This window comes from Oncorhynchus gorbuscha, linkage group LG16 (genome assembly GCF_021184085.1).
Source record: "Oncorhynchus gorbuscha isolate QuinsamMale2020 ecotype Even-year linkage group LG16, OgorEven_v1.0, whole genome shotgun sequence".
Taxonomy (NCBI): domain Eukaryota; kingdom Metazoa; phylum Chordata; class Actinopteri; order Salmoniformes; family Salmonidae; genus Oncorhynchus; species Oncorhynchus gorbuscha.
The window spans coordinates 56397200-56421021 of NC_060188.1; positions in this window are offsets into that span (position 1 = coordinate 56397200).

Sequence of the window (23822 nt, forward strand, 5' to 3'; positions counted from 1 at the left end):
GTTGTTGTGCTGTTCGAAGTTTAACCTTCGCCACAGTCTGAGGTTCTGAGCACTCTGCAGCAGGTTTTCATCAAGGATCTCTCTGTACTTCCCCTTTCCCTCGATCCTGACTAGTCTCCCAGTCCCTGACACTAAAAAACATCCCCACGGCATGATGCTGCCACCACCATGTTTCACCGTAGGGATGGTGCCACGTTACCTCCAGACGTGATCCTTGACATTCAGGCTAAAGAGTTCAAACTTGGTTTCACCAGACCAGGGCTGTTTTTCATGGTTTGGGCAGGCAAATCTTAACATTACAGCATACAATAACATTCTAGACAATTCTGTGTGTCCAACTTTGTGGCAACAGTTTGGGGAAGGTCCTTTCCTGTTTCAGCTTAAAATTCCCCAGTGCACAAAGCGAGGTCCTTACAGAAATGGTTTGTCGAGATCATTTTGGAAGAACTTGACTGGCCTGCACAGAATCTTGACCTCAACCCCATCGAACACCTTTGGGATGAATTGGAAAGCTGACTGCGAGCCGGGCCTAATCACCCAACATCAGAACCTGACCTCAATAATGCTCGTGGCTGAATGGAAGCAAGTCCCTGCAGCAGTGTTCCAGCATCTAGTGGAAACCTTAACAGAAGAGTGGATGCTGTTATAGCAGCAAAGGGGGGGACCAACTCCATATTAATGCCTGTGATTTTGGAATGAGATGTTCAACGAGCATGACTTTTGGTCATGTAGTGTATCTACCTCAATTACGTCATACATTGATTCAGTGCTGGTACACTGTGTATATACCCCAGTTATTGCTACTCATTGTTTGTTTATTATTACTTGTGTTATAACACACTTTACTTTTCTATTATTTCTCTATTTTTTTATATCTGAATTTTTGGCCTTCTTGACCAAATCAGTCAATTAATCTTCCCTTTCCCCTCTGATGACCAGGTCTACCAGGCAAAGTTCAGGTCGCTCTACCAGGTGGCGTGGCGAGAATCTGTCTCCTCACCACGCGCTCACCACTGGTGTCCCCCAGGGCTCTGTTCTTGGCCCTCTCCTATTCTCGCTATACACCAAGTCACTTGGCTCTGTCAAATGTAAGTACACTTTAAGTCTACACCTGTTGTCTCTGAAGGTCCTTGAGTGGCCCAATCAGAGCCAGACTTGAACCCAATCGAACATCTCCGGAGAGACTTGAAAATAGCTGTGCAGCGATGCTCCCCATCCAACTTCACAGAGCTTGAGAGGATCTGCAGAGAAGAATGGGAGGTACTCCTTCCAAATGTGCCAAGCTTGTAGCGTCATACCCAAGAAGACTCGCTGCCAAAGGTGCTTCAACAAAGTACAGAGTAAAGGGTCTGAATACTTATACAAATGTTATATCTCAGGTCTTTATTTTTAATACAGTTGCAAAAATTTGTAAAATCTGTTTTCGTTTTGTCATTATGGGGTATTGTGTGTAGATTGCTGTGGGGAAAAAACAATTGAAACAATTTCAGAATAAGGCTGTAAACGTAACAAAATGTGGAAAAAGTCAAAGGGTGTGAATACTTTCCGAATGCACTGTATGTCATTGCCAAAGTGAATAACAATGATGTGATTTCGGAATAACTCTGATATGGAAAGTTGGGCCGTAAAACAAATAAAATTGTTCCGCAGGACTCCGGACTTGAAGTAATTCAAAATGAGTGTTTGCTGGATAACAATGCAAGCCTTTGGCTCTGAGACAGCTGTTGATAGCTCTCCCAGAAGCCACTGACAATGGCTGACATATTCTGTGCCCTTTTTCACAGTCTATTAAAGCAGTAACATATAGCAAGCCTTGTATTTGAGCAATGGTTCCACTTATCGAGGGGGAAAAAATAATTTCTACGAGTGAGCTATATATCAGTGCCAATATACAGTGGTGACAACACTGGAGAAGAAAGAAGAAAACAACGTCCACTCAATGGAATGAGACACTAGATCATGGTGAATAACAAAATCTCAAAAGCCATATCTGCATTGAAAATGGATTGGATATGGATGCAGATTATTTTGAACCACTGCGGATGAGTTCATAAAAGGCCTGCTTATGTTGAATCCTCAAAGAGTGCCACAGACAGTGAATGGTAACAGATTTACTTTTGAATATGTCTAACTTAGGAAGATTTATTGGAAATAAACAGCAAAACCAAATGCGACAACGTCAACAACAATGGACCCAAACAAAATAATCCGTATTTACTGTCAAATTACTGGTTGATCGCTAATGTACTTTATTTCCCAGGATGCTTGTGGGAAGTCGCTCTGATTGTCACGTTGGTTTCAGTCTTTCAGCACGAAGTCTGGCCATTGATTTTGAGGGACCTGTATTTGATGTTTGCCCTGAATGCAAACTTGCCCAACTGTTTCTGAGCTCTATAAGTGACAGGGGGATAAGGCGAGAGTTGCTGACACAATGAGCCCCTTCTGGACGGCTCTGTCTGACCTCAGATAGACAGAGAACCTGTCTTTTCCATTCTCTCTGTCTTTTTTCTTTCTTTCTTACACTCTCGTCTCTCTCTCCTGCTTGATTCACTCTCCTCCCCTCTCTGTCTCTCTCCCCATCTCAAAATATATTTCCCCTCTTCATCCCTCCCTCTCTCTGTTCCAGTCTTCCTCTGGTCTTGTTTATCTCCTGTCCCTCTGTCTTCCCCTCAACCACACTCTGTCCTCTCCTCCTCACTGTCCTCCTCCCTCACCCCTCTCCCAGTTCTTCTGCCTCCACCCCTCCTCCCAGTACTTCTCCCTCTTCCTGACCATGTCACAGCGGATAAGGCCCCTCTGTGTAATGTAGTGAGCTGCGGCTGCACTCCAGTCACCTGGCCTTAATCCCAGCTTCAAACCACAATCCAGGGGCTCACTGTCACAGCCAATCTCCTCTGCCAGCAATGACTCCCTCCCAACTCCCATCCTCCCGCTTCTGACTCCTGCACAGCAGCTAGCACCTGGTTTATTCCATCTCATCCTTATCATTTGTCACATACTGTATACTGCGACAGACTCCTCTGTCTATAGATATCACTGATATCACACCTACAGTAACAATGTCACACTAACTGACACACACATTTACACACGCACACACACACACCCCATACTGCTATACAATTACACTTTTTTTTCAGCCTCACACACACCATTCCCAATCACACACACACACACACTGTTCCTGTTTACTCCACCCACACGTGATACAAACTTATCCACATCCCAACCTTCCTCTTTGTGTGTTTCATCACCCTTCCCTCCTCCCTCCCACCCCACCTCACAGAGTACCAGTGAGTGAGCGGGTTGTTTACTGTGGCTTGCCAAACTTGTCACCGGGTAGGCCTGCAGGGACTGTGCAGTAAATATGGTGACAGACAGAATAAAGGCTTGTCTTGTCTTGTCACATACCGAGACAGCTCGGAGCTAGGAGGAGGAGGAGAGGAGTAGGAAGGGGGCAGGACTACAAGGCAGAGAGTGAAATAACTGGAGGTGAAGTCATTCCCCTCAGGAGGGCGTGTGTGCTGAGCCGGTGGTGCTCTCCTACAGCCTGTGCAGCATGTACCACCACCCGTGGTTTTTCAATTGATATGATATCTAATCCATTATGAAAATGCTCAGCAGAACCACTCATTTTTGTCATGAGGACACCACTGTAATATGGATTATGGTAAACACATTTGCCTTTATTGATGGAACAAGAAAAGTGACAACTCTTTCTAATTTGTGCTGACGTGCACTGATGGAGAGGAGGGGGAGAAAATACCGAACTCAGCATGAGGGCCTGCCCACTCTCTCCTTAAACTCTGATTGGGGGAGGCTGCAAACGGAGGACTTTGGGAAAGTGATGAACTATGAAGTATGTCCGTGCAGAGCCCAGTTGCCTAATTTTGGAATGGCATTTTGGCAGTGACCCCAGTGGATAAGCTATATTTGCAATTTTGTTTCCCATAACAGAAAGTAGTTAGTCACATGGGTAACGTGACTGATAATGGTGCAAGAGCATCTCTAAAAGGGAATTTTCAGTCAGTATACTTAGCCAGGGTTAGAATGGAAAAACAGTCCTTAAAATTGGTAGCCTGAGATGGGAGATACACTAGACTACCTGTGGCTGATCCACTGATCCAAAACCACGACCGACACTGGAGAGGCCAAGACCTAGGCCATGAGTGTACTTATGTGGCCATAACTATAGTTTTATCGTCCAAAACCATTTACCATGCAATACGAGCTTTCACGTCATTTGGGGGGAATGCTCAGAGAGGAATGTCGGTAGGAAAAAGTAGTAAATACACAAACAAAAACATAGACAGGTGCTGGAGGAAAACTGGACTAAAGGCAGGGTCAAAGGTCGAAATAAGAAATGGAAGGGGCAGTGCTCAAGGCAGAGGTAAAATAACTTTGAAGTGGTAACTGTGTATACATCATGGAGGACCAAATAAGAAGAGTTTAGCTTTGGATTGGCTTAGCTAAATAAGATCAATTACGCTTCAGCAGCCCAGGCCTAAATATGATATAGCATGTGATATACAGCAGCATCGTTCTATATGAATGAGGCATAGGGGATGAGAGGGCTGAGCATTTGGGTCTGTTAGTGGTATTTCCATGTCCCTTGGCACCGCACATACTGTATAGCAGGCAGCATGTATGGCAGAGTTTCCCGGTAAACCCAATCCTCTGTTTGATATGCCAGGGTCACGGCAATTCAGCTCAGCAATATTCTCGAAGGCAGTGATCAATACAACATAGGTCCCATCTGTATCCACACGCTCCCAGCCTCCCAGCTACAGCACAGTCCATGTCCAATTCACCTTTGTTGCAGTGCATTATTTGAGAAGCATTATTTTGAAAGTAAAGGGAGAGAAAGCATTGGGTGTGAAAAGCACGACATGTTTTTTTTCTGCATATTTATAACGATGGCCTCGCTTTTCCACTTCTTTAGCTCTGCACTTTAAATCTGTACGTTGCACATCCGCCACCTCTCGTTGGCTTGGGCCCTTCCATGCATACCAAAGCCTATGATTAACAAAAAACAAGAGACTTGGATGTGATCCAAGCAACTCTGTGCCAACAATGCACTAAAGTCATTGTTGTAATCTTCCTCCCTCAGATTGAAATGGGTTTGCTTTGATTGGCTTTTCGTCATGGGCTAACTTTTTGCTGATTTATTTTCAATGTGTATCCATTTGAAAACAACAGCATAAAAACCTTGAGATTTCACAGTTGTTCACTAGTTGTTCAATAATACATTTGGAAAACAACCTGAAACGTTTTCTTTTGTAATGCAATAAACATTTAAGAGGAGGAATTCCTTATATAACGGCAAAATGAATGACCAAGTCGGCACTACCTGGAGAGAACATGCCTCATGAGGATGTGATGATGAAAGAGCAAAGCAAATCCACACATTTCTCTCTTGGTCCCCAGGCTTACCTACCTAGTCTGTGTGGAGAAAGATTAAGTGCACCTCTAAACAAAGCAATAAGGCAGTCTTGTTCTCAGTATGGGGAGAAAAAGCAATTCATGCCAGCCTGATCCATCATAACCTTGTTAGTAGGAGTTGGGAAGCTTACTTTGAGTTGTGCCGGTGAAAACTAAAAGCACCTAATTCAGATTGCTCAGAAACACCGCCCACTCGTAGTCAGGAAGTCCAGTGTTTTACATTTCCAATTTACACACAGATACATGAGCAGAGCTTGTTTTACAGAGGATCTCCAGAGTCACCCTGTTTTGCAGAAGGGCTACATGAACAAGCATGGAATAACACCTTCATGAATGCTCCCTGAACCCTTAAGAAATAAAGATATTAATATATGAAGAAAATGTATTTCAGAATAAAGCTCAAGAAAGGAATGAAGAAGAGAGAGGAAGAGATGGCAAAGCATGGTGTTGAGATATTCTGTAGCTAAAGCCAGGTAATGTGTCAGCCTATTAATTGTGAAAATATAAAAAATGCCCCATTACTAGGCTATTCAAAACCAAATACAAATTCACTATAATTGTGGGCTAACTCTGTAAGCCAACCTGCACAATCAATGAACCAACAGCAGCAATGAACCAACAGCATCGCCTAAGCCTACACTGTAAGGACAGACACTTGGAGATGAGAAGAAAGTACAGGGATCGAACATTTAATTAATAAACAGACATCAAACAGGACAGCGTCTGGACATGAAATACATAACGACATTAATGCCGACACGGGGAAGAAACTGAGGAAGTGACAGATATAGGGGAGGCAAACAATAAAGTAATAGAGTCCAGGTGAGTCCCATGAAGCAATGATGCCCGTAACGATGGTGCCAGGTGTGCGTAATGATGGGCCACCTGGCACCCTTGAGCGCCAGAGAGGGGGAGCAGGTGTGACATATACATCCTCTCCCAGACTCATGTGTATAAAGTTTGGAGCATAGCATAAAGTAACCAGTCCTTCCAGTATGCATAATAATACAGTCTACACTCAATGGTGCCTACTAGAATTTGTTCAATTTTGGAGTGTAGGCTAGAGACCAATTATGTACCAAAGACATCTTAAATATGTTTTTTTATATGTGTTTCTGACTTGCATAATATGCGGTAGGCTATGTATTGTATAACTGCACAATCATTATTTGAATTCAGGGCTTTTTGGGGGTTTGGGCTCATTAATAGGCCTATGCATATGCATAAGCTCTATGAATATGGCTGTTTTGAATTAGTCATCACCTTAGAAAGCGCTGTCCAATTTGTTGTATTAGGCTTTGAAACAATATCCTCAACGACCATGTTTTCCACTCAGTTTCAACCTGTTGTTGAACTTCTTTCTTCAAATTGATCAATCACAGTGAAGTGAGTTTCAAAAGCACATACTGTTTTGATGATGATTTTCGATTGCATTTGCATTGATATCAGAGTGGTTAGAGGAACAATAGAGCCCTAAGTACCAGTCCATTAGTGACCTGATGATATTTAACAAATGCATGTCCAGGGTGCATAAGAGGAGATTGCAATGACTCAACGGTCACGTGGAAATTACTCATGACTGCCGGTGTGGCGGTAATCAATCAAATGTATTTATTAAAGAGCCCTTTTTACATCAGCAGTTGTCACAGTGCTTATACAGAAACCGAGCCTAAAACCCCAGAGAGCAAGCAATGCAGGTGTAGAGGCATGGTGGCTAGGAAAACTCCCTAGAAAGGCAGGAACTTAGGAAGAAACAAAAAAAGGAACAAGGCTCTGAGGGGTGGTCTGTAATAATATGGAAATATAGTCAAACGCAACAGCCCTACTTATGGTTCAAGCTGAATTTCCTGAGGTTGACAAGGTGCTTCTGTGCCTTCACCACGCTGTCTGTGTGAAGGGACCATTTCAGGTTGTCAGTGATGTGCACGCCGAGGAACTTGAAGCTTTTGACCCTCTTCATTGCGACCCTGTCAGTGTGGATGGAGGCGTGCTCTCTCTGCTGTCTACTGAGGTTCACTATCAGCTCATTTGTTTTGTTGACATTGAGGGAGAGGTTAATAATGGTTATTAAACAACTGAAAGTTTTATATTTTCCACAAATTATATTTTCTCAGTTTTATTTTTCCTGGATTTAGATTTTTGGGGTTTTTCTCTCTCAAAATTACAATTGCTCATAGAAAACAAAAACAAGTGGATGTTCTGTCAATGGTTAAATCACATCAGAAGAAAACAAACATTTATTTTTAAGTGTAATTCCCCTTTAATTCTGCATCAAGCCCTTTAATTGCACATCTAGCGAGTGAGGAATGTGCCCTCTAATGTGTTGTAATGACGTTCGTCTGTTGAAGAAAGAGAGTCAGACCGAAATGCAGCGTGTTGGTTACTCATGACTTTAATTAAATGAATCGCGGTACATGAAATAACTTATAAAGACGAAAACAACAAACGGAACGTGAAACTTATTACAGCCTATCTGGTGAATACTACACAAAGACAGGAACAATCACCCACGAAATACAAAGCGAAACTATGGCTCCCTAAATACGGTTCCCAATCAGAGACAACGATAAGCACCTGACTCTGATTGAGAATCGCCTCAGGCAGCCAAGCCTAACAACACCCCTAATCAGCCGCGATCCCAAAAAATACAAACCCCAATACGAAAACAACATATAAACCCATGTCACACCCTGGCCTACCCAAACATATAACAAAAACACAAAATACAATGACCAAGGCGTGACAGTGTCGGTCTAGTGATGGTTCTGAACCGCTGCTTCTCATTTCAATGCAAAGTGTGCGAATAACAAATAATATATACAAATTATATACTTACTCAAGATCAGTGGAGGCTCATCAGAGAATGGAGGGAAGGACCATCCTCCTCAGTGAAATCTCATAAAAAATAAAAACATTAGGAACATTTTAAAAAGTAGTCATTTTTAAAATTAAATTATACTAAATATATTCGTACGTCACCAAATAATTTATTAAAATACACTGTTCTGCAATGAAGGTCTACAGTAACTTCAACGGCACTGTCTGGGGTAGCACCATGGTGTAGCTGGAGGACAGCTAGCTTCCGTCCCCTCTGGCTACATTGACCTCGATACAAAACCTAGGAGGCTTCTAGGCCTAGCCACCTTCTATAGACATACATGGTAATTATGACCACTTCAAGAGGATGTCCTCCAACCAATCAAAGCTTTTGCAGTATGAACTGACATGTTGTACATCCAATCATAGAATTAGGATCAGAGAATTAACCTAGTGTCTTGTATTGGGATTGTACCATGAGCATTATGGGGTTCTATGTGTTGAGAACCTTGCTGACATTGTAGGATAGAGATTAAGAGTGAAGAGTGATAGTTGAGCATTTTGGGGATATTATTCAATTCAAATTAGTTTTTTCAAAATACAGAAGGTATACTCTAAATTGTTTTCTTGGTTTTAGAACTTTATTTTTGTGTCCAGTTAGTGCAATTTATTTTAAAATGTTTAAATATTAGCCTTGATAACTTCAGTAGCTAGCTACCAGCATTAGTGTGCAGTTTTCTCCACCAGAATGGTAGAATGGCCAATTTGTCACATCATGTATGTAGGTGGCAGGGAAGTATATATATATATGCCATTTAGCAGACACTTTTATCCAAAGCAACTTACAGTCATGTGTGCATACATTCTACATATGGGTGGTCCCGGGGATCGAACCCACTACCCTGATGTTACAAGCGCCATGCTCTACCAACTGAGCTACAGAAGGACCACAGGAATACAGGAGAATACAACTTGGTATAAATGGAGTATTTTAATAACTTAAAACAAACTCCAAACCCAAAGTCCATAATAAAATAAATGTGGGCACAAGAACCTGTCGCACACCAATCCATAAAACATGACCATAACAATAAACAATCCCTGACTTGAGGGGACACAGAGAGTGTTAAATACACAACATATAATGAATGGGATTGGAACCAAGTGTATAAGAAGACCAGACAAAACCAATGGAAAATGAAACATAGATCAATGATGGCTAGAAGACTGGTGACTTCAATCGCTAAGCACCACCCGAACAAGGAGAGGCATTGACTTCGGTAGAAGTTGTGACACAACGCTGCCGAAAATGTTGTGGGCTTTTTGTTGAAGAACCCCTTTTGTTCTCTGGGGTACACAGAACAAGTGTGAATTAAAAGTGAGGGTCGACCTCTGCCTGAGATAAATTTCCTAAAGAATGATGAAAGGTGAGGGCGTTCAATATCAACAGGTGTCAAAAGTATAGCTGGTTAACAAGGAGCCTTTCATCAAGCCGCCTGTATTGCTGCTCTTGCCTGCTTTTTGGAAAGTCTGAGCCTTGGTCGAAAGGTGTGTACAGTGACCTGAAGAACATCGATCGTTCAGCTAAACAGCAAAACAAAAGCAGGGAACATATAAATGCACACATCAGATTCAAGCTTCTGGGAAAAGCTGCATTGATAGAGGACACGACTAGAGGGAAGGTTACCGCCAACAAGGTCAACTACAATGAACTTGCAGAGGTAATTATGACGCTTTACTTGCTGAACATATCAAACTTTCGACTGTCTTTTCTAGGATGTCAAAAACAATTCAGAATGATTTTATAGCTTCCATCGCATCATCCATTAAAATGTAGATTAAATAGAGAGGTTGACGCAGCGCTCAAGTAGGCTTTCCACTTTCCTCCGGTATTTATTTATCAAAGATGATAACACAATCACTCTGGACAGACACAAGCAAAAACTCTACACCTAAACATTAGATATCTGACATGCTGTATGGCAGGTATTCCCAAACTGGGGTACACATGGCGTTTTTTAATTATTTTTTATTTTTTATTTTTTCAAACAGTACATTTATGTTTTCAAACTGGGCTATACATTTGGGTACGTTTTTTTCTTTCGCCTAAGTAGCCTCATTTCACAGCCAAAAATACAAAAAAACAACAACACAATGTCAAATACAGGTAGCCTAGTCAAATAATCAACATTCAATCACATTAACTGTTACTCTTTCCCAGGAAACCTTCACTCTTGCACAGACATTTAGAGTGGGAGTTTTTTGAGCGAGAATAAAGATGATTTTTGAGCAGTAAGACATGTATAAAAGCAACAGATACCATTAATAAGAAGGAGCTAGAAGCGCCTTATACGGTGAGCTAGCGAGTGGCTAGTACAGGCAACCGCCAGACTATTGAGGAGGATTTCATTATTCCTTCTGCCACGGATATGGCTGGGACAATGCTGCGGGGAAAAGGCCAAAACAACTATACAGACAATGTCTTCATCAAACAACACTGTTTCATGATGCATCAGTGACATGGCAGGATATGTTTTGTAACAATTAATGTCAACACAGAGATGGCACTAGTGGGGCAGCTATCTAGGATATATAAACAGGTGCATTATGATTGTCTGATTAGGATGTCGTGACCTGCAACATGTTATACCTGAGTAAAGGATTATGCTTGAACTTTACCAAACTCTCAGACATGAGTTATTCACAAATACATAAAAACATGGTGTCAGAAGTGGGATTTGAACCCACACCTCCAATCGGAGACCAAAAACATGGTGTCAGAGAAAAGAACCCAAAGTCAAGTGCTGTGGGAAAAGGATACGGTATGTGGGCAGGGTAATCGCTGTCGGATAAATGCAAATAAGTGTGTCGTGCCTTTGGCATCATTAAAGTGAAGACTGTTATTTTATCAAATCAATTCTCTGAAATTATTATATTATTAAACTAATCATGTAAATGTAATTAACTAAGAAGCCGGGGGCACCATGGAAAATCTTCAGATAACAAAGTTATAATTTTCCTAATATAACTCTTCAGATATTTTAATATATATCCAGCCTTTACTATGAATAATCCAAACACCAATTGTCTTAATAATAATATAATAATAATATAATATAATAATATATGCCATTTAGCAGACGCTTTTATCCAAAGCGACTTACAGTCATGTGTGCATACATTCTACGTATGGGTGGTCCCGGGAATCGAACCCACTACCCTGGCGTTACAAGCGCCATGCTCTACCAACTGAGCTACAGAAGGAACACATAATGTATTTACTATTAACTAAATAATCACAGAAATGCATAAACAAACAACAGTACATATGGTTATAAGGAAATGATAGGGGAGGTTCCCTAGTGGGCTAAACCGATATAATGGTTTGGTAGTCAAAGGGAAGTTGGTGTGGACTGAAAAGGGCGGGAAAGACAAAAGGAGTTACTACACAGTTGATAATTATATTAAACCTCTTGAGGATAGGGGAGAGGCTAGCGTCTCAAGTGGCCAATTTCCAGGGGAAATGCAGAGTGCCAGATTCATATAAAATTCTATAAAATTAAAACTTTCATTAAATCACACATGTAAGATACTCAATTAAAGCTACACTTGTTGTGAATCCAGCCAACATGTCAGATTTTCAAAATATTTTTCGACGAAAGCATATGGAGCTATTATCTGATAGCCTGCAGCCATCCTCACCAGCAGTAAACAATGGAGCTAGCATAGCAGGCACTACACAAAACACTGAAATAAAATATAAAACATGCATTACCTTTGACGAGCTGCTTTTGTTGGCACTCCAATATGTCCCATAAACATCACAATTGGTCCTTTTGTACGATTAATTCCGTCCATATATATAGAAAATGTCCATTTATAAAGCCTGTTTGATCCATAAAAAAACAGCTTAGAAAAACGCAACGTCACTACAAAATATTTCAAAAGTTGCCTATAAACTTTGCCAAAATATTTCAAACTACTTTTGTAATACAGCGTTAGGTATTTTTAAATGTCAATAATCGATCAAATTGTAGACGAGCAATCTGTATTCAATACATGAACAAAAAGAAACTAGCTCTGCTCATCACGTCTTGTGCAACTCACAAAAGTGTCCCCCGTTCCGAGTTGGCCTACTTCCTGCTAAGACAAAGAAATAACCTCAGACATATTCCAAACACTGGCGACATCGTCTGGAAGATGTAGGAACTGAAAGTATGTCCCCTATTAAATTTCCAATGGCAGAGACAATATAGGGAAGAGGGATGGGAGAAAAAAAAATCTGAACAGTTAGTCCTCAGGGTTTTGCCTGCTACATAAGTTCTGTTATACTCACAGACGTGATTCAAACAGTTTTAGAAACTTCAGTGTTTTCTATCCAAATCTATGAATATTATGCATATCTTATATTCTTGGCATGAGTAGCAGGAAGTTGAAATTGGGCACGCTATTTATCCAAAAGTGAAAATTCTGCCCCTTAGCTTTAAGAGGTTAATTGAAATGCTAATCCTTTGCACATGAACACTCACTCATTCAGGAATAATTACAATCAATATATATATATATATTTACAAGAATTTAAGCTTTCAGCCGATATAAGACACTTATATGTATCGACATTTGTTGTTTCTCTAAAATCTGCGATTGTGACACACGGCACTGCATGATTTACAACTGCCCCGTTGAAGGGACGCCTATCCCTAAGAATGAAGTTGCTACAGCACAACCACCAACATGCCATTCATAATGTCAGCACTAAAGACAAACAAAAGGTCCCATCAGACTCAAACACCTCAGACGCAATACTGAAACAGTTTGAGGAAGTTTTTAAAGGGATTCGGGCTATGGCAGGTGAGCTTCACCTGGTGGTGGATGAGTCTGTTAGACCAGTTCAACAGCTTCACCGCCAAATCCCCATTCCATCGAAGGAAAATATACTAAAATATACTAAAGGCATGGGGATTTGGCGGTGAAGCTGTTGAACTGGTCTAACAGACTCATCCACCACCAGGTTGGATTTTTCTCAGGTTTTCGCCTGCCATATGAGTTCTGTTATACTCACAGACATCATTCAAACAGTTTTAGAAACTTCAGAGTGTTTTCTATCCAATACTAATAATAGTATGCATATATTAGCATCTGCGACAGAGTAGGAGGCAGTTCACTCTGGGCACGCTATTCATCCAAAAGTGAAAATGGATTCCAGGTGTGCCTCATGATGAAGAGAAGGTGTGTGTAATGATTGATGCCAGGTGCGCGTAATGATGGTTACCAGGACCGGTGGTTAGTAAACCGGTGACGTCGAACACTGGAGGGGAGGAGTCGATGTGACAGGTGACAGGTAGCAAAAATATCAGGGCTGATATATGGTAGCCAGAAGTGCTGGCGTTAGCTAGCTTTATTGATAGCAATTTATGCCAGCATCATACCTCCCTGCATCCCACTGCTGGCTTGATTCTGAAGCTACACAGGGTTGGTCCTTGTCAGTCCCTGGATGGGAGACCACATGCTGCTGGAAGAGGTGTTGGAGGGCCAGTAGGAGGCACTCTTTCCTCTGGTCTAAAAAAAATGTCCCAATGCCCCAGGGCAGTGATTGCTGTCTTTCGGATTTGATGTTAAACGGGTGTCCTGACTCTCTGAGGTCATTAAAGATCCCATGGCACTTATCTTAAGAGTAGGGGTGTTAACGCCGGTGTCCTGGCTAAATTCCCAAGCTGTTCCTCATACAATCAAGGTCACCTAATCATCCCCAGCTTACAATTGGCTCATTCATCCCCCTCCTCTCCCCTGTAACTATTCCCCAGGTTCTTGCTGTAAATGAGAACGTATTCTCAGTCAACTTACCTGGAAATATAATGGTAAAAAAATAAACGGCATGTCCTAAATAACACCGCTATTTTTTTCAGTGGGAAGGAGTCATGTCGATCACACCCACCCTCAGTATTGTCATAAAACTCACAACTATGTACGAGTAAATCCATTTTTGTAATTGCTGTGCATACAGTGTGGTTGAGTTTGAGATGGACAGGGCTCAAATCAAATGTTGTTTGTGGATTGCATTGCTGTCAAGGTGATGAACCACTGTGAGGGAAGAATCATTTGTATGTGCTCATTTCTAACCACCACTCAGTGTTAGACTGGTTAGAATGTGTTCTTCATAAGGACAAAAACAAAAACAGACTTCCCAATGGAGGTTTGGACATTTTGGCATCAAAGATGGCTGCCAAAACAAAATTGTGGAGCTGTCTGTTTTACTAGTAAATCCAGTTGGCTGTTTTAGTGCTAATAATAGTCTTTGCCTTGTGTGCAGAGTTCCAATACACTCCAAACAGTGTTGTTTGTCCTTGGTTGAGCGTAATACGTTGTGAAATGTTAAATTCTTAATATTGTCCCGAGTGACAGATTGTGTTTTATCTTCATCAACGATGGCCATTCAGAGCTCGTCCTAATTTTGGAGTTAATAGTGACGGGTGTTGTTTGTATGGGGAAAAAACATTTGGCACACAAAAACAAACCCAGACACTCTCTGATGCCAGACAAAAACAAACCCAGACACTCTCTGATGCCAGACAAAAACAGAACTGTGTTCAAATCGCTTTGTCTTTTCATCTCTTTCTGTCTTAGCTATGCATCTCTCAAATGGAGAAACACCAGGAAATTCTAAATTATTTATAAATTACCTTTACCTTATCATTTACAATTAATTTATAATGGCATCAGGAAGAAAGGTTGAGGTCCATTCCTGGGCATTCCAAGGAGCAGAAGGCCAAAAGCCAATACAGAAAACCCTGTCATATCTGCATAATCAGAGGTTTGGCATTTCTAATTGAATGATATTGAAGCTTTATTATTTATTGCCCATAGTGACTCATGCTTGACCTATCAGTGTTTGCTGAGGGGAAATTGAAAATGCATTAGCCCCCTTGCACTTCAGATTGTCAGTCAGGATAGCTCTATCAGATTAATGGGACTATGATGGTTTTGGACCAGGTCCATGTGCAGGAAAGGAGAATTTCCCCCAAGTCGTTTCCAGCTCCGCTGTTATAGCGCAGTGATCATCCCCGGCAAATATTTACTGAGATTTAGGAGTTTTCCCTCCTCTGATGATTTAGGAAATCAACACCTAGTAGTGGAAAGTCAAAAACACCTTTAAGGTGTCTGAAAGTCACACACAATGGATTCCTCAATATTTTTTCAGGCACGTTAAGTGTAAAATCTTAACTGCCCAAAGTGTCAACATTCTTATTCTTATATTTCTTAACTCTCTGAGATCAATAGCCCCCAGTGGAAATAGTTGGGACTGGAGTAAAAATATAGTCCACTCTTGGATCACAAGGTATTATTACATGCCATTAATGATATATCTACATCTAAGTGCTTACATAAGGTGGGGTCAGAACCCCTAGGAATAGTCATTACTGCACTATGAGACAGCATGTTTGAATTAAAGGGGTAAAATTATCATAATTTCTTAATCTCTTACTGTCCTGGTCTAGTTTTGATTGAGTGTGGTCCATTGGTCCTCCCGATAATAGCATAGCACAGGGACAATCTTGCATGATGGCGGCAAAGTGTTCGTGGAACCATGAGAAGCAAATCAATTACCAATTTGATGTGCCTCGTGCACTTATTCTAACAAATCTGCCGAAGCCATATTAATTGGGACCACATCCAAGCTCCCTACAGTTCTGCTGAAGGCCACCTTGCACCACCAATTAGACATAATGACTTAGAGTGCATTAATGAAAATCAACAGAACAAAGACAGATGGAATACGTCAAAACCTTTTGCCTTTGTTATAAATGCCTCTTTCATGTGCCTTTGAAGTGCTGGCTATGGTAATTGTGTTCTTAATTAGCTGTTCAGACGATGCATTGAAATCAGTCAATTTTAATACTCTTACATGGTTATCAGTTTCAGTTATCAAAACCTTTAAGTGGATTTATGAATTCACTCAGAACAATCATCAAGGCTTTCACTCTTAAATACTCGGTACTACAATAATATGCTTGTGTTGGTGTGTGTTTGGGTGTTGTGTGGAGTACTCTCAACACATTTCACAACACTTCACTACTATCTTCTACACATTATACATACACATCATACACTAGGCAGCATGCCTGACCAACAGAGAGAAAATAGCTTTCTGATTTCCATAATCCTATACACCCCAGTACAACAGTCTCCTGAATTGTACATTGTGAATCCAAACATTTAACTCATGAGACGTTGGTGGCTGGTTTCAGATGTGATGTGCACACTGCAATCATTCAAAGTCAGGCAAATGTCCAGTGGTATTCACTTCAAAATGAATGAAGCTACAAATCAGAATGTATGCCTTAGTTCATTGTTAATAACAGCTGTTGCCATTCTAACCTAATTGTATCACTTGTCAAACATGCAGTATGGTAACTGCACCCACATATTTACAGGGTAACGATCAAGGGTAATGTTTTTTACTAATTGAATCAACTGCAAAAATGAAAATCACTAAAATTGCGCAACCCAATTTTTATTTTAGGAGGGGGCATATCTATCTTTTTGTGTGTTGTAGGTCATAATTTTGCCCGTTACAGAAATGGACAGCAAAAACGCCTCCTTCTGCAGCCAGATAAATGCATTTAATTAAGGAGCTGTTTCAGACGGTTGCCTCTGATATTTCCAGATATCAGCTAAAACCTTTCCCTGTAATGGATAAGGAGCTTGATGCTATGATATGAAATACCTGAAAGCCCACAGCATGCTTGGGGACACTGTCCAACTAATACATAATTCAAATACTGAACATGTCATATCTTATGCTATACAGGCTTCGTGAAAATAATATGCTAATCTAGGCCGCTGCTTGGCTTTGATTTATAGTAAGGGAAAAATTGTACCATAACACATTATCATTCAGACGTTACAGTCAACACCTTAATATTCTTTCAACAGCTAACCCTTCCATCAGCCAATCTGGCTATACTATTAACAGTGTGCAATAACTTCTGCTTGCTGATGTTCAATGAGTAGGGAAAGGCTTTAAGTTTTATAAGTCTTTGCCGGGTCTTACTCCCATTAGCAATAAACCAATGGTTAGCTGAATGGAAGGGGGAGATGGAGACACAGTATCTGACCATATACATTGGCACCCTTCCACTTTTCTTAAATAATTCCCTATTTCTTCTAAAATAAATAGAAATTTAAATAAATTCACCACACCTTGGATTTTCAACATTGCAGAACCAATTTTATTTTTGTTAACCTACATTTACAATTTAAAATGTGAAAATAAAGATAAATGGCATGCACAAAATGATTGGCACCCTGGAGCTTGTACTTGGTTGCACAACCTTAGACCAAAATAACTGCAGACGAACCTTTCTACTAAACATAAAACAAATATTTACACTTTGACATTATGTGGTATTGTGTGTAGGCCAATACACCCAGTCACTACAAAGAGTCACTAACTCAATTGTCGGAGAGGAAAGAAACCATTGTGGCTCAGTTGGTAGCGCAAGGCACTTGTAACGCAATGGTTGTGGGCTCGATTTCCACAGGGGACTAGGATTAACAAATTTGAAAATGTATGCACTCTGTAAAAGGCGCTGCATGGTCAATCCAACGTGTGCATTGGCCGTGCAGCATTTAAAGCAATACTGCCTCAGCAGAAGGCAGGGCATTCATACTTCTTGCAGAGCTGTTGTGAAGGAAGTTGTTTGTGTTTATACAGGACCTCCTGCACCCACCTGCCATCAACCAATCATGTCAATGCAGAGCTATATGGAGCCATCCGCATTGTTACAACATTTGGAAGACGCACGGCGATATGGTACAGAGCTCAATTTGACTTCTGCATGCTTCCGAATGCTTCGCAATTGCGTCACACCCTCCATACGGAGCCTCTGAACACATTTTCGGATCAAGCATGAATTGCTAAACTGCTAAATGACTAATATTTAAATGCTCCTGGATTTCATCAGGAGGCCAATGATTGACTTTAAAACAGTAACAGATTATGGCTGTGATAGGAGAAAACTGAGGATGGATCAACAACATTGTACAATAGTTACTCCCCAATCCTAATCTAATTGACAGTATGAAAAGAAGGAAGCATGTACAGAATACTATAAAAACTACTTGAAATCTTGCATCCTACTGTAGGCACTAAAATAAAACTGCAAAAATGTATTATATATTTTAATTTGTTTAACACATTTGTGGTTACTACATGATTCTATATGTGTTATTTCATAGTTTTGATGTCTTCACTATTATTCTACAATGTAGAAAATAGTCAAACAATTATGAAAAATCTTGGAATGAGTAGGTGTGTCCAAACTTTTGACTGGTTCTCTAGATAGATATATCTATAAACTAATTTCACCAAAAATAGGAGTAGCCTACCAATAACCACACCTGTCATCGAAAGGTGGAAGCAAAATTATCATAGAATTATTATTCTCCTTATTTTCTAAAGAAATGTGTGTATATGTATCCTGTTTCACTAAGCTGCTACCCGCTTTGCTTCCTCCACTGCCCCTGTCCCCATGCTATGCTCGAACCAGTGGTCCTCTGATCACAGACACGTGTGACCACCAGACAAACAGACCAGGGGTTCATTTGGCTACTGACACATGTCCTGGTGACAAAACTCCTGCTGACTCAACTCTGACTGAAATCTTCCTATGGACACCGTACACTGACTTGAACATTTTACTCCAAAACAGCTGGTCTCCAAATGCTCCAAACGTGACGAACAAACGGGAGCTATTTCACCTACAAAAATAATATTTTTGGAAAAAAGGAACATTTGCTATCTAACTGGGAGTCTCCTGAGTGAAAAGATCCGAAGTTCTTCAAAGGTAAATGATTTAATTTGATTGCTTTTCTTATTTTCGTGAAAATGTTGCCTGCTGGTAGCAGAGCCTAGCATAGCATTATGCCATGATAAACTTACACAAATGCTTGTCTAGCGTTGGCTGTAAAGCATATTTTGAAAATATTAGAAATATAAGCATTAGAAATATAACGAGTAGTTTTGGGTGTCAAGGAAAATGTATGGAGTAAAATAATATTATTTTCTTCAGGAATGTAGTGGGGGAAAGTAAAAATTGTCAAACATATAAATAGTAAAGTAAAGCACTGATACCCCCAAAAACGACTTAAGTATTACAATAAATAGTTTTACTTAAGTACTTTACACCGCTGCCTGCCCTCCCGGGTTGTGTCAAGTTGGCTGGATGTCCTTTGGTTGGTGGACCAATCTTGATACACACGGGAAACTGCTGAGTGTGAAAAACACAGCAGCGTTGCAGTTCTTGACACACTCAAACCGGTGCGCCTGGCACCTACTACCATACCCTGTTCAAAGGCACTTCAATTATTTTGTCTTGACCATTCACCCTCTGAATGGCACAAATACACAATCCATGTCTCAATTGTCTCAAGGCTTAAAAATCCTTCTTTAACCTTTCTCCCCCCTTCATCTACACTGATTTGAAGTGGATTTAACAGGTGACATCTATAAGGGATCATAGCTTTCACCTGGATTCACCTGGTCAGTCTATGTCATGGAAAGAGCAGGTGTTCCTAATGTTTTGTACATATAATATAACACAGGAATAACAAGGTGTGTTGACCATTTAAACTTGTTTAAGAAGAAATAGGGCATTATTTAAAGGCACAGTGCAGTCAAATGTGTTTTTATCATGTTTTCCTGTGTTTTTTACATTTTCCTGTGTTCATTTTGCATCACATGATGTGGCAGGTGACACTGCGTTTTGAAAGCCCAATATCTTGAAAAATTCCTTGCTGACATTCAAAACATTTTGAGACTGTATCAAATGGACAAAATAACAAAATATATTTTTGGGGTGGATTTTCCCTTCAAGAAAAGTGGAAGGGTGCCAATATATTTGTCAGACACTGACCTAGCTTGAAGAAGTGCTTTAGTACATTCACAATATGCTGCATCTACTAGCTAGATATATACATCAATGTTCTTCACTTCCAAGTTGTTACTATATGTCTCTTGGCCTTTCATTAGACTTTCACGGAGCTTTAATATTTACCGACACTTGTTTAAGGCCTTATCCTAGCCATTGTTTTTTCCAGGAAATGCAGAGATCCTGATCTCGGCCCCCATTACTATCCAACACCATAGTGAACCTGGCTGTGATATTAAAACCTTTAGTGACTCCACATCCCACATGAGGGAGCGTAATCATCGACTGACACTAATTAGCATAACGCAACGAACATAAATATTCCTAAAAAATATTCCTATTCATGAAAATCACAAATGAAATATATTGAGACACAGCTTAGCCGTTTGTTAATCACCTTGTCATCTCAGATTTTCAAAATATGCTTTACAGCCAAAGCTAGACAAGCGTTTGTGTAAGTTTATCGATAGCCTAGCATCGCATTTTGTCCAGCTAGCAGCAGGTAACTTGGTCACGGAAATCAGAAAAGCAATCAAATTAAATCGTTTACCTTTGATGAGCTTCGGATGTTTTCACACACGAGACTCCCAGTTAGATAGCCAATGTTCCTTTTTAAAAAAAAAAAAAAATTTGTAGGCGAAATCCCTCCGTTTGTTCTTCACGTTTGGCTGAGAAATCGCCCGGAAATTGCAGTCACGAAAACGCATAAAAATATTCCAAATTAGCTCCATAATATCGACAGAAACATGGCAAACGTTGTTTATACTCAATCCTCAATGTGTTTTTCAAATATCTATTCGATAATATATCCACCGGGACAATTGTTTTTTCAGTAGGACCGATTGGAATAATGGCTACTTCTGTATTTTATGCGAGATTCACTCTGGGAGCATCAGGTGACCACTTGCGCAATGTAGCCGCTTACGGGTATTCTTCAACATAAATTCGTAAAACTACATCACAATGCTGTAGACCCCTTGGGGAATACGGAGAAAAAGTAATCTGGTTGATAGCCCATTCAGTGCTCAATAGGGACGCATTGGAACGCAGCGATTTCAAAACATGGGACACTTCCGGATTGGATTTTTCTCAGGCTTTCGCCTGCAATATCAGTTATGTTATACTCACAGACAATCTTTTTACAGTTTTGGAAACGTTAGAGTGTTTTCTATCCTAAGGTGTCAATTATATGCATATTATAGCATGTTGTCCTGACAAAATATCCTGTTTACCACGGGAACGTTATTTTTCAAAAAATGAAAATACTGCCCCCTAGTCACAAAAGGTTATTAAGGGGTTGAGAAAGGGGACACATAATTAATTAATTACTCCCCTATGATAATGGTTTCCTGAAGACTTGTCATTAAATACTTTAATGGTGACTTTGGCCATTGATGTCATAGAGATACTGCAGCGTGGCAGTTTCTAGCATAGCTTCAATAAAAAATGAGGCCCTTTGCTCCACTAAGAGCTTAAAGGAATAGTTAATGTAGTCAAATTAAAAGCTTTGGTTGAAATTTGAAAGTTATATATTGTTCAGGGTCTGTGATGATCATTGTACACATTTGGCAACTGAATTAGCTTATTCTTGATTGATGTGATCAAATGATCTCTTCTATGTTACAATTAATGTATTGGTACAGATTTATAACACTTATTTATTACTACTAAATATTTGGTGGTCATCTTATCGTGGACTGAATGTATGTAATGCATTTTTTTTTGTTTGATCCTTCTTACTGCATGACACACTTGGGATGTCCGTAAACCAGATATGCACATAAGTTATCTATCCATTTTAGCATTATTAGTTAACAATCCTAATTGTGTTATATTGAAATATTTTAAATGAGTTGTTTTCTTTTCAAGGTGAAATTAGTTGTTTCCTTGTCAGGTAACCAAGTGGCTTTAAAATAGATTTTTCCAATCTGGCTACGATGACAATTTGATTGCGAGGGCAGGAAAGGTATACAATCTACCATCTAAATAAATAATTCTCGGTCTATGTCACTCTTAACTTTCCAATCTGGAAAAACAGAAAGTTAACAGAGGGGGAAAATCTATAAGTATCCCCTGGAGAGACACTAAGAAACCCAATGGTAATTTACTTTAGACCATAGTCTCATAAATTATCCAGCGTCCCCTCGCTAACTTTGCCCCGATCAGAGTGTTGTGGGGCCTCCCCTGGTGTGTGCATTTTCAGCTCCACACCAGCACTGTGGCTCCACATCCCTCTGGGGGGGACCCCAGAGGGACTCACAACCTGAGACATCTGGAAGGGAAGGAGAAGGATATGTGTGAGGGGATGGTGTTTAGGAGGGAGAGGTGGTGTGTATGAGTGTAACAGACTCCCACTTGGCCTCCCTGACAGCCCATTGACAAGTTGCAGCTGCTGGGTAGACTCTCCCACTGCTCTGGGGGCTACTGTTGCGCACGTGCCTGGAGTCAAGAGTCCTCCGAGTTCCATCACTTCCTGGCCTGCCAAGATTCCCTGCATTCCACTTTCTCTTTCTCTCCATTCATGGCTTTTTGGTGGCCTTTGTTCCCAAAAAGCCTTGCTTTGTTGAAGCGGGGAAGTTTCAACCAACTGCTAAAGTTAGCACTTAACAGCATTCAACATATTTTGTACTTAACTTTTTTGTTAGACGGGCCACGCATGCTTGACGATCCATAATGTTTGCTGTTTTACTTCCTGAAGAAACACGTTAATAATCTGGTGTACAAAACATGTTAATGACCTGGTTTAAACATATTGAATGGTAATAATAGGGGTTTAACTTGCTTTATGCATCTCCTCTCAGACCCATACAACTCAAACGAACACACACGAGGTGGTGCCTCCTATTTCACTTTATGGAACTTGAAATGACATCCCACTCACAGTGCTATATTTTATCCTTAGTTCAAGTAGTCGAGCCATCTGTCAGATGCCTCTCACTTTAATTTCCTGCTTAGTAAGAGCAGTGCACTGGAGAGTCGCTCGAACCAGTGGCCCAGAGTTAATTTATGTATTATGCAAAATGGTCCATTTCCCTCTCTGTGCCACAGTTCCTGCATGTCACATTTGATTCATTCTTCGTCTCCATCCTAGGTCTGTGCAGTGCCATTCCTCCTGTGTGCTTGGCAGTTTTCGACATCCATCTTACTTGTGCGGGCATTAATCACCTTAGCCCATGGTTGCAAATCAGCAGGCTGGGGTTGAAGTAAAGTGGGCACCCTTTCAATGGAATAGGGCCACATACACTCATCTCCATGCTAGTTAGTTTATTGTTAGTTAGTTTCTTTTTGGAATGCGGAACAACCCAATCGGTGGTGTGCGTGTGTGTGTATAGTTGTACCATATCGTTTTTTTTCTCTAGGGTTATTCTTGACATTACTACATTTTCACATGTAATCAAAGGCATTCAAGAGGGGTTACAGAGCTACACCATTGCAATCTCCGATATTACATTACCAAGGTTTTTTATTTTAGTGTTAAATGCTATTCTCCTGCTGCACTACTAGTTGTATCACTCCGTAAATGTGAAAAACCAAATCCAAGGCTGCCCTACCATACCTCCTTGCCTGTCCAAATTAAATATTGAAATGTCAATGATTTATTTGACCGAGAGGAGAGCCAACAGAAAGAAGCAT